This window comes from Protopterus annectens, chromosome 11.part0 (genome assembly GCF_019279795.1).
Source record: "Protopterus annectens isolate FY-2018-M chromosome 11.part0, PAN1.0, whole genome shotgun sequence".
Taxonomy (NCBI): domain Eukaryota; kingdom Metazoa; phylum Chordata; order Ceratodontiformes; family Protopteridae; genus Protopterus; species Protopterus annectens.
Genome location: NC_056745.1, coordinates 44,083,004 through 44,096,545, shown reverse-complemented (window position 1 = coordinate 44,096,545; position 13,542 = coordinate 44,083,004).

Sequence of the window (13,542 nt, the reverse complement as noted above, 5' to 3'; positions counted from 1 at the left end):
CCTCTCACCCCCTAAACGGTCTATCTCAATACTGGAAGATTGCCAAATTCCAGTAATAACAGCCACACAGGTAAACAACGCACTCTCCAAAGCTAAGAATACAGCATCCATGGGACCAGATAACATCCCGGGCTGTGTACTACATCAACTACAAAATTAACTGGCACCTTACCGAAGTGTCATGTTTAATCATAGCCTCACCTCAGGCTTCGTGCCCACTGAGTGGCACACAGCTACAGTTATCCCACTCCACAAGGGGGGATCTACCTTGGATCCCGGGAACTACCACCCTATCAGTCTGATGAGCCTGATCTGCAAGGCCATGGAACTTATAAACAAAGACATTGGCAACCTTCAAACACTGGACCCCACCCAGTTTGGGCTCGTGAAGGGCCAATCTTGTCTTCTGAACCTGATTAACTTCTTTGAATCAGTCTCCAGAGCCGTGGACGAGGGTAAGGCAGTCCACACAGCCTATGTGGACCTTGCCAAGGCCTTTGACACCATGTCTCACTCTGGAATCCTAGATAGACTTACTAAGCTGGGCATTAATCCCTACATCACTCGATGGGTTGCCGACTGGCTTACTGACAGAACCCACACTGTAAAAGTAGCAGACTCCAAATCCAGCTCCAGACAAGTGGAGTACCTCAGGGTTCAGTCCTGGGACCGCTCTTGTTTGGCATCTACTTCTCTGAAGTACAGGCCAGCTCTAAGGGACTCTGGTTAACAAAGTTCGCAGATGACTGCAAACTGGGAGCCATTATTGAATCCCCAAATTATGTGGATACTCTACAAAAGGGCCTTACAGAAACTGATGCTTGTTGCCAGAGCCATGGGTTCAAGCTCAATGCCAAGAAATGTACAGTTATCCCCTTTGGGAAAAAACATGTACCTGTGAATTACCACATAGGTGGCAGTACACTAAACACCGAAAGTGTGACAAGAGACTTACGCCCACAGGTGGACAGTGGTCTCACATTCGGTAACCATATCACAACAGTCAGGAAATCCTATGTGGCACACCTCATCACTAAGGGCTTTTCATCCAGAAAAAGGAGGTCATTGTCCCACTGTACTCATCCCTCATTAGACCCATTATAAAATGCAATGCCCCATTTGGTATGTACCTCTCAAGTCATCTGCAACAACTGGAAAGGCCGCAGAAATACCTCACTAAAAGAATCACAGGCCTAAAGCAGATGCCCTATGCTGACTGCCTTAAACTCCAGCTATACTCTGTCACATATCATCTACTCAGAGGCGATCTCTGCTTAACATACAAGGCCATGTCAAACCCAGGGCTGTTGGACATGCTACACTTAAAGAAATCCCAATCCCTCAGAGCCACACTCTCCAGGGATATAAACCTTGTCATCACAATAAAGAAAACATGCTGGAGGGATAGGTTCCTTACCCAGAGACTCCCCATACTCTGGAATAGACTGCCCATACATGTCAAGCAGAGTACCTCTTTGGCCCTCTTCAAAAGGAACCTTGACGATTGGATGGGAGAAAGGGAATTCATCCTGGGGATCACATCAGTTGCCCTGCTAGACAGGGATCCAGGGAAGTAAATAGTGTGGGAAGAAATAGCCAGGGAATTGTTATGGCTATGCTTGTATAGGCTCTAGGGCCGATAGCCTAGTACCAACCTATGAACTTATTTTACTTGAAAAATTTAAATAAGCATTTTATGTATTAGATGAAGTCACATTTTATTACAGTTCATTAAATTCAAGTGTGATTCTAGAAGAATATTAACTTGCCTAAACCTCAGAGACCTCCAAAACACTGCACAGGCACAAAGCATACTCAGCAAGGTAAGCCTGTCTCCTCACATAGCACAAGGAGTCCCAACGGCACAGATGCTGCGCCTGTACGGCAGGCATCGACCCAAACAAGCATTCTTGTTTTAGCTGACTCCATTGTAAAACATACAGATGCATCTTTTATCAGGCTGAGCAAGGAAAGAATTATCTTTAATTGTACCAAGATCCATCAGATCACTCACACACACACACATGCACCCATGTCCTTGAACCACATGTACTAGTATGACAGTGTCATAGTTTATGCTGGTATCAGTGACTTAAGATGCATTTCCCTGGACTATATGTAGAGGGAAGAGATGGGGCTCTCAAACCATGTGACCCAGGCAGATATGAGCCTTGCACTGACCAGTATTTTACCTTCTCCAAGGATGATGCCTTAATATAAGGAAAATAATTGACTTCAGTAATTGGCTTACTTTTTTGTGTCATTTGAAGAGGGTCCAGCATTTGTCAGCCTGGGGGGATGTGATCGAAAGACCACACTTCTTTGCCAGGGATGGTCTGCATTTGTTCCTCCCCTAGTGTTCAGATTATTGGCAAAGACATTGTCCACTTCCATAGTGCTTTTTTAGGCAATGCCTTCCAGATAAACCTACCAACATAATGATACAAGCAAAGGAAAATATGAAAACATTACTGATCAGTGCTAGAGGCCAAAATAAAGCTCAACTCCCTACTAGCCCTTCTCACCCTAGAGGACATTGACATTTGTGTAGTGAGTGAGGCTTGGCTTAAAACAGAGGAGAGCACTCTGTCTATGCTATAACACCTTTAACACTTTATACCAGCTACTGTGCAGAAGGGCCAAAAAGATGGTGTCTCATTCTTCATGAAGATGAGACTCGCATCAAAGCAGCATGATGGACGGGAGCTTCTTCAAGTCTAAATGACCGTTAGAAAGGTCCCGTACCATTTAGTAGCGAGCTACAGAACTCCCTCTAATGACACAAAAAAGCCACAATGTCGGTCTACAGTAACTAATCACTCAGTGTTAAGCCCGATACCATTTTCCTAAGTGATCTAAACTATTCAGCTACAGACTGCGAAACCTACACCACCACTAGTGCACAAGCACAGAGATTCCTGGACTTTGTCGACACAAGTGCCCTGGAGCAGTTGGTCATAGTACCCAGTAGGGGGATAACATCTTGGATCTTTTCCATATTAGTATGGGGGCATCTTGCACCATCCCTTGCATATTTTCATCACTTGTTAGATGTGACAATAAAGCCATCTCCTGGAAATAAAATTGAAACCAGAGATGTCTTCCATCCAAGGTACCTTTAGAAATTTCTCCAAGACAAACTACTAACTCCTAAGTGATACATGGGCAAGCTTCAAATCCCCACCAAACCCACTTAAGTCCATTGAATACACATGAACACACACCACCACACTATACTAGCATGTAAACAGCTACATAGGTGCAGCTTGTATCCCATAGGAAGAAGCACAGAAACACACACACACAGTAGGAACATAATATCAACAAGCTTTATAATAAAAGGAAAATAATTTTGACTAAAGGTAAAAATAGTATTTCCCAGAAAGATAGAGCCCTTGTCACTGAAATAAACAAACAACTTAGGAGCTTAAGAAAATCTATGAAAGCCAAAGGCAATCACAATAACTTTTTTACTTATGTTTGTAATCTCAAAAGCACAATGCAGCAATGCATTGTGCTGAATGTGAGTGATGATGCGTACACTGGGGCTGAAGATATGGTGAACCTACTGACTGATAAATTTAGTTCTAACATTACACCTCTCTCTCCTCTCCATCTGCCCATCAAAATATACCTGAAACTGGATTGCCTCCAGCTATCACAAAAGTCAAAGACCTAAAAGTGCTGTCAAAAGCTAAAATTGCTGCATTAAGTGGGACCTGACAATATTTCTGGATCTGTCTTTAATGGCATGAAACATAGTTTAGCCACCCCTCTAACAGCACTGTTCAACCTCAGCCTCAGTGAAGGCAAAACAGCGACAGTCATTCCCCTGCATAAGGGAGGACTTTTCACATACCCACAAGTCTGATCAGACTCATATGCAAAGCTATGGAAAGACATGAAACTAATCAGTAAGGACATAGGGAACCTCCAAACACTGGACACATCTCAGTTTGGATTTGTCAAGGACAAATCATGCTTACTCAGCCTGGTGGACTTTTTTGAAAAGGTTACTAAAGCAGTGGATGGATTTAAAACACTATGCACTGCATACCTCGGCCTGGGCAAAGGCTTTGGCACAATTCCCCACTCAGGCATAGTAGAAAACCTGAATATACTGGGAGTAAACACCCTGTGGTACCTGCTGAGTTGCCAGCTTGCTCACAGATAGGATGCTGGAAATGACAACAGAGAACGTTATCTCCACAGAGAGACCAGTCACCAGTGGAATCCCACAGGATTCTGTACTGGGACCTCTTCTGTTTGGTATCTACCTCTCCGAAGTAAAAGCCAATAACCAAGGGGCGCTACCTGAAGCTGGGAGCAGGCATTGCATCCCCAAATGACTTGGCCATCTTGCAGGAAGGTTGGTCCCACATAAATAACTGGTGCCAAAATTATGGACTGAAACTAAATGCCAAAAAATGCATTATCATGTTTCTTGAGAAGTCATCTATACTATGGAGCTATCACATTGACAGTAAGACCCTAAGAGGTGACCCACTTGTTCGGGATTTGGGAACTTATGTGGACAATAACCTAACTTTTGACCAAAATGTGTCCATTTTCGTAAGAAAGACCATCTATGTTGCACAGCTTATAAACAAAGGGATTGTGTTTAGGTGAAGGGATGTATTTGCTACCTTTGCTCAGATCTCATTTGGTCAGTCATTGAGTATAATGCCTCCTTTGGAATGTATCTGTCCAGAGACATGCAACAGCTGGAACATGTAGAGAGATAGCTTACTGAAAGGATACAAGACCTAAACAATATGTCCCACATGGAGCAACTCAGCGCTGTTACTAGATGCAGTATCCTACAAACTGCTAATAGGTGACCTATGTCTGGCATACTGGTCATCTTCCCGCCCAATACTGATGAATTTACTGCACATCAGCAAGTCAAATGGCATCAGAAATAGTTGCTCTGGGGATGCAAATCTGTTCTGCAGCATCAACAAAATGGTGTGGAGGGACAGGTATATTTCACAGGGGAGACTTCTGCTCTGGAATAGACTCCAACATCCATGTAAAACAGCTTATCTCTGTGTTTATATACAAGCGCAACTCTGATCTATGGATGAGAAACAGAAAATTTATCTGAGGACTGCCTCCTGTACTAATAAAGGACAAAGGCAGCTCCAAAATGCTTTATCTAATACATGGGTCCCCTCAATTTATTTATGGTATGACCTCAGTTACTGTCACTAGGGGTAATGTATAATTATCGACCACAGGATTGGTAGGACCAATCCTATATCAAATGGGACAGGTTAATTCAAGCACCCAAAGGGAAATTTGTAAGGCTTAAAATGCCTTGCAAGGGCATCTAGCCTAGTACTTACCTGTGAACCTGTAAACCTATGAAAAGAATGTAATAAAAGTAGTTATGACTGCTTTTGTTTTAACATAATTTACTTTGTTTGTAGCAGCATCTTGCTGTTTATACCAATGCGGTTTAGTACCTGCTTTTAAAAGATTTTCTTTGGTTAATTCTCAGACTACGATGCCTCTGCGTCTTTGACTATGAAGGTTGTTGTATGTATTTCATTAGTTGACTCTTATTACATGACTTTGTTGTTGTATGTATTTCTGGTGGTAGTTGGTTTCTGTTTGCACCAGGACAGTAGAGTAGAATGTCAGCAAGTCAGCAATTATTACACATAGTTTAAAGGTTACAGCTCCATCTCATACTTGGTTGTAGAGACTGGTTTATACATGCCATTGCTTTATGGAATCTAAGCAGACCATTTATAATTGCTGTGTACTTTACTGTCTTTGCTTGAAAAGATACTGAAGTACAGAAAACAAAAAATAGAGGCTAGACAGCAGCAGCCATCAGCTGTACCTACTGGTATCTTTCAGTTTACTTATCTTAAAGGTACTTACATGTTTTATTCCTGTCAGCATTACTCTGTTAGCAGTTGTTTAGTGATGGCTTTAAGGATGCAGACTCATGTTTTATTTTAGTGACTTTTGTATAATGCTTACAAATAAAATAGTGTCTATGTTTGTTGTCTACAGTTTCACTAATGCCTTATTGAAAGTATGTTTCTTTTGGAAAGAAAAAAAGCAAATTGTGCACACACACACGCAAATTTGTTGCTGATATTTCAGCTGATTTTGATTAAAAGGGGGGTAAACAGTGAAAGAAAGTTACAACTGAAAAGCATTCCACTTTATCCAACATCTTGCAGTTTGAAGCAGAACTGCCACATGTTAAGTACAGAGTTTTGGTTGCGACACTCACCAAGTACTGTAGCAGACGGTGTGTTGGTTTAAAGTTTCTGAATGGTTTCAGAATCTGGAGTGATTTTTAACTAGCTCAAATCCCACAAAAATGCAATATGTGTTAAAGCTTTATTTTAAGTACCTAGTAGCTTTAAAGTACTGAGTTACTTAATTTAGTTTATGGCATGCCTTTTATTTCTCAGGTAAAGACTAATATGTATCCCACAAGTGAGCAGTTGCAGGTTTTGATATCTGTAAACTTGCAGTAATACTGCTCACATAGCAACAGAATGTTTAATCAATCCTTACCTAAGATTTACTTGTATCTTATTGCAATTTGCTATATTTAAATGTGTTTCTAGGAAAAAAAACTAATGGAATTAGTTGTGTTTTGATTTAATTTAATCTCCTTCTGTCAGCAATATGTAATTACATAAGGGTTATTTACCATCAGCATTTAAAGCAATGTGTTGGTGTTTTGCATTTGCTTCTTGAACTATGGAGCAGTTTTTCTTTTCAGTACTACATCTATGCTATAAGCCCAAATATGGCCGTATGTACTAACGGTTATAGCTCCATCAGTGGTGTCAGATTTGGGCACACAGGTTGACAGCAACCTTTCCTTTGACCACCATGTCACCACAGTGGTAAGAAAGGCTTTCTTCGTTGCCTGTCTCATAGGTAAGGGCATTGTATCTAGAACAAAAGAGGTTATAACCCCCTGTACTCCTCACCCATCAGGCCAGTAATAGAGTACACTGCTACCTTTGGTATGTACCTTAGCAGGCATCTGCAGCAAATGGAAAGGCTTCAAAGGTTTCTTACAAAGAAAATTCAGGGTCTTCAGCATATGTTGTACGTTGACAGACTGAAATCACTGTCACTATACTCTGTCTTACAGACTACTTAGAGGTGGCCTCTCCCTTTACATATAAAGCAATCTCAGATCCTGCTCTAATGGAAATGCTGCACATTCATAAATCTAATGGTATAAGATGCACTCACTCTAGGGAGCTTCATCCTAGTTTGTGACATCAACAGAACTTGCTGGAGAGACAGATATGTCTCACAGAGGTTACCTCTCCTGTGGAACAGATTTCCAATTCAGGTAACGCAAATCCCTCACTGACCCTATTTAAGTGCAGTTTGAATGATTGGCTGGGAAACCACAAATTCACCCCAGGAGTTTCACCTTTGTCCCTCTTGGACTGGGAAAGTAGTTGTTGAGTTAATTCCACTTAATACCTTGATATTCTTGGGAACAAGGGTTGTACTTGACTAGGCTTGTAAGGGGGCTAGGGCTATTAGCCTAGTAACCTCCTATGACCCTCTTCATATTAAATTGTGTATGAATTAGTCATTCTCTTGTGCTACACATATCCTTATTTATCTGTCCTTACCAGTCTTCATTAGAGATTGCACTAATGCAAAAGAAACAAAACTGCAGGGTACATAGGTCCAGGCGGCAGTTACACAGCAGAACTAGCGGTTTCTTTCAGTTACTATCCTACATCTACAGCACATGTTAACTACATGCGCTATTGCTAGCAACATTATTCCATCATATATTCAAGGTTTTATACAACCCCAAAATGTATTTGCTTGGATAATACATTACTTTTATCTATTTTATTTTATTTGACGTTTAACAGGGTTGGTGTTTGGTACATGACACTTTTTAGCTACTACCCAAGCCATAAGGCCTCACAACAGAGAGAGAGAGGCACCCACAGATAAATTGCAAATGTAGAAAAGCATTACATTTAAGAAAATCGCAAGAAGAATATATAAAATACAGTTAAGGAAAAAATGTAACAGTATTATAGCAGGGAGCTTGTATATAGTCAAGCAGATCTGCTCAAACAAGTCAAGACTGTTGATACACATCAGTAACTAGTAAATGTATATTAGATTTCAGACTAGAAACTCAGTGCAAAGCCAGGTGAACTGAATAGTATATTTAAAGCGTAAATTTTTATTTTTATTCATTGGATACACTTTTAAAAGTGGCAGATCTTGCAATTCAGTAATTTGGGATGGAAACCTATTCCATGAAGCAGAGGATATCTTTAAGAAAGATTTAACAGATGGCCAAGGAAAAAGTTAGGCCTCTACAGTTTAAAATGGTCCTGAAAGTGCATTTTTTAACTTTCCCATTTCTTTCTTTTTTGCAAACGTGTATTTAACTAACAACAAATGCCTCTTGTCCGCTGTGATTTGTCAGCTCTGTGTGGTTAAAATACTTGGTACGGAACACAAAGTATGCTACTGAAAACTAAGAGAATCAAACGTAAGACTGCTGAAACTCAATTAGCAGCTAATATCTTTAGCTCTGTCACCAGTACTGCCAATCATTAAGTCTGTCATTTGGTAGTCCAAGAACTGCCAATGAAACTAATACTGCAGCATCAACCATGACTGAGTAGCCAAAGCCGTTTATATCAGAAGACGAAATAAGATGCCACTTGCAACTGGTTCAGCAATAGACAGGACAGTTTATCACCATTGGGCTGTCAGAGTGCCATGTCTCCAAGTCATCCCCCTCAATTTCTTTGCTCAAGAATTCTTGACTAAGCCCAGAAATAAAGGTGAGGGAGACAAAGGCCCAAAATCAGGGAACATTTTTAAATATTATTCTAATTCACTTTAAAAGGGCGGCCACGGTGGTGCAGTGGTTAGCATTGCCGCCTCACAGCAAGAGGTTCTCCGGTTCGATCCTCGGCTGGGGTGCCTTCTGTGCGGAGTCTGCATGTCCTCCCTGTGGTCGTGTGGGTTTCCTCCGGGTGCTCCGGTTTCCTCCCACATCCCAAAGACATGCTGCAGGTGGATTGGACACTCTAAATTGGCCCTAGGTGTGCATGTGAGTGTGCCTTCTGTGGAAGGTTGGGCGCCGGGCTGGCAACTCGACACCGTAAAAACTCCACTGCCATTCAATGTGCGGACAAGGTGATCCGCTGTGGCGACCCCTAACCAGGAAAAGCCGAAAGAAGAAGAAGATTCTAATTCACTTTAAAAAGGTAATAGAACAAAAAATTGCATCAGCATGCATTTTGTGAACAATAAGAAATGTGAAACCCTGATTTTTTGCATTACTGGCTGATTCTTATCCTATTACCAGAAAAATCAAAAATTGTACAAGGGACAGGACAGAATATGAGGCAAAACCAGGAACATTCATCAGTATCAATGACCGTTGAGAGGTATGCACCATGCCGGATCAGGCTTGCATTTGAAATACTAACTCAAGAAATGGTTTATGAATTGAATATTTAACCTTCATTTGTACTAATTCACCCAGGCCCTAAATAAAGGAAGATGAACTGTTATAGCCTGACAAATAAATGCAAAGATTAGTAGCAGAAGGGATACACTGAAGAGATTTGTATTAATGAACTGTTTACTAGATTAAAAGATTTCCATTCTTCCTTGTTTGCTAGAAGTATTATGAAGTCAAAACAGCCGAAGTCTGTACAGAGTTTTAGGAGTCAAATGTTGGGAAACCATGAACTCGACGGTTTGTTCATTTCCATTTAATCTGGGTGAGAAAAAAGCAAAATCGGATTTCAGCACTGAGTAATTTGCTCCATTACTGCTTCATAGCAGCCTAAGGTTCTGGACTAAAAGAAAAACAGGCACACACACACAAACGTATACCGTCACACTTAGGAACTGTAAAAGTTAGTATCAAGCTCTACTATTCTATCAGTGAAAAGACAGCCCAAAGAAAACATAAGCTAATGGAGACGCTGTGTAACAAAGAACCGAATTCTTCCGTGGTGGAGTGGAATAGATGTGCTATAGCTGCTTAGAACAGACCGTGAGCGAAGGCTCCCATCACTCCATGTGCTTTAGGTTGCCTCCAGGCAAGAGCCTTGAAATCATACAAAACTTTCATACCAGATGGCTTACAAAGTCTACCTGTCTGTCAGTCCCAGATATGAGTAGCTCCTGGCTGTGAGAGCCTGTACTGTTATTGCATGCATATCAGTCTGTCTGAGCAACAGTACAAATGACTTGTGTAGTAATACACCCCCTGTAGCCTGATTAAAGCAACCAGCTGCAGAACTAAGATACTGAAAATAACACACACCAGGTCCAGTGGTGTCATTCTGCACAGCTTGTTAACTTAAACACAGGCATCTACCAAACCCATATGTCGAACTCCTGTCTCAGAATATTGCAGCTTCCTACAGCAATCATAGGGAACATCTAAGTTGGTCTTCAGAAGAGGAAAATCTAACCAACTTGGTTTCACTTGTATTCTCTGTTAATCAGATTAACAGTGATAATATGAAATAATATCTTAAGTGTTTAACTTTTCAGTAAGATGTAATGGAGTAGACACAGTTCCTGTAATAACTAAGACCAATACACATCTTCAGTACCACCTCAATTCTCTCTGAAAACAAGCTGCTATCCTTGAGGGAATAACCCAGTTAACAAAGAATGAATGAATAAATTAAGTAAAAATCCCTATGACTTTTTCATTCTCATACCCACTCCCTTCAAATCAACTAAACAATGGTCAACAACTGCAGTGTAGTGTGTTCTGGTAATCTTATCCTGAGGAAGAGCTTAATTGGAAGGATTATCTTTGGTAGACTAGATTGGATGCCTGCCATTCACCTGGGCTGAATGACAAAGAGAATTACATTTTTTTTTTTTTAAAGAAAAAGGCTTACGCATTAATTAATTGTGGTCATGTGGCTGAATTGTTTAAATGGTTGCATTGTTTGTTGTTACATTTTGTCTGATGAAGTCTGGTAAACAGACAAAAGCACTTCCTAAATGTTCTTAAGATTTTAGTAAAATGAGTTTGTTTTTCAGCTGTTTGATTTTATATTTTGATAATCTGTTCTCTTGCATTCTTCTCCCAGCCTGGCTTAAGTGCAGTCTGGTTACCTGAATATTCAGTCATTGACATTTCCCTGTAGGTTGTTGTGCTTTTGTTTCAATGAGAGACATAATGAACAAAATCCACAAGTATCATTTTTGGTTCACTTTGTATTTATGCATACATATATTTCCTAGAACCCAGATATACAACAACAATGGTAATAATTTAATTAATTTACACCTCTTAGAGCTTCTCATGCTTAACTAAACTTGAAGATAATATGGTGAGTAAACATTCCATACAGGTATGCTGAGTGGACTACTCCATATACCCAAATCAAACAGCCACTATGCAACTTGAAGAAAACTTTTAGTGGATATTGAAACTAGAGAAAGATCCAAATTACCTAAAATGTATTGTATATCAATTATATACTTAGGTAGCCAGTTGTACTATGGAGTGACGAACTGCACAACCACAAGCATCAGAAACACTGAAAAATAATGCTCAAAACACAGAATGGCAAAAAGGTTAACCTTAAGCATTTTTTGTAGGGAGGCAATGTCCCCTGCACCCCTAAACTTATGTATAAGTATGATATGACCCTGACCCTGAGTAGCATCCTGCCCTCACCAAGAATGATGCCACAGTATAAAGAAAAAATTATCAACTTCAAGAATTGGCTAAGTTTCTGTTGTCATTCAAAGGGGATCCAGTATCTGTCTGCCGACATGCTCGACAAGCCGTGCTGCTTCACAAGAGATGGCTTGCACCCGTCACCCTTAGGCTTTTGAATACTGGCAAAGGCTCTTGCTGCCCCCATAGTGCCTTTTTTAGGCAAGGTTCAAAAGACAAACCCACCACCGTAAATAGCATAAGTAACCAAAAACTGAGGGTAATACTACTCAACGCCAGAAGTTTAAACCTCAAAATGCACGCACTCGAGGCACTCCTCAGTATGGAGAACATCAATATCTGTACAGAAACCTGGTTTAAGGCTTCAGAGAGCAGCCCAGCACTACCAGGCTATTACTCATACCATACCTTTCGGCCACAGAACCCAGACCGAAACACAAAAGGTGGGAGTGTATCCATATTCATCAAGGATACTCACACTTCCAGGTTAGTGGTGCAGCACGATGCATCAGAGATCATCCAAGTGCAACTAACAACAGGCAAAACTGCAATCCAAATTGTAGCTTGCTACAGATCACCCACCATGACCCAGGACCCCCATTCCGCATTTCTGGAGATGCTGGAAAGTATGAAGGTCCTACCAAACACCCTAATATTGGATGATTTCAACTACCTAAACAGTAACTGGGAGAACTACTCAAGTACTAACTCCCTTGCCCAACGCTTCCTAGAATTTATAAACTCGAACGCCCTGGATCAACTGGTTAACACCCCCACCAGAGGGAACAACATATTGGACCTGGTCATCACCAACATGGGTGATCGGTGTTCCACACCTGACGTCAACTCCTCGCTGGTTAGATCAGACCATAGACTAATCACTCTGGATATTCACATTCCACCCCCAACCCCAATCAAGCAAACCACCGTAAAAAACTTTTCAAAAGCAAACTTCATGTTGCTTAAGACCGAGGTGGAAAGGTTCACAGCCCCCACGCCAATGGACAGTACTGTCCAATCTGCTGAAACCTATACAAAGGCACTCTATGATCATCTGCAGGAATGCATGGATCGTGCTGTCCCAAGTAAAACCAAGACTCACTCCTCCAAGAAAAGGAAACCAGTCTGTTGGACCCCTACCATAAACAGGCTCAACAATAGAAGGAGGAAACTAGTACAGATAAGAGCAAAATCCCTAGAAGGAAAGACATCCCTGATCAGTATCAGCATGAAACTATGATCCCTCATTAAATCATCCAAGGCTAGCTTCGAAAGAAAAATTGCCAAGGACTCCAAAGATAACCACAAAGCGTTCTTTAGCTATGTCAAGAACCTAAGTGGAAACTCTCAGATCTGCTCTGAGCTGGTGCAGAATGGCACAAAATACACTGAACTGACTGATATTGCCAACATTTTGGCAGACCGGTTCAGTGAAAACTTCACACCCCTCTCACCCCGTAAAGGACCCATAACCATACCAGAAGAATGTAAGGCCCTTGCAATCACCGACGCACAGGGTAAAACAGCCCTATCCAAAGCCAAAAACACAGCCTCAGTGGGACCGGACGTTGTCCCAGGCTGTGTCTTACAAGAGCTCATAAATTAACTAAGCCCTCACCTAAACACACTGTTCAAACTCAGCCTCTCTACAGGCTACATACCCACAGAGTGGCGCACAGCAACAGTTATCCCACTCCACAAAGGTGGCGCCACAACGGACGCTGGGAACTATCGCCCTATAAGCCTGACTAGCCTGGTCTGCAAGGCTATGGAGCGCATCATCATGTAACTCATTAACAGAGACATTGAGAACCTCCAAACTTTGGACCCCACCC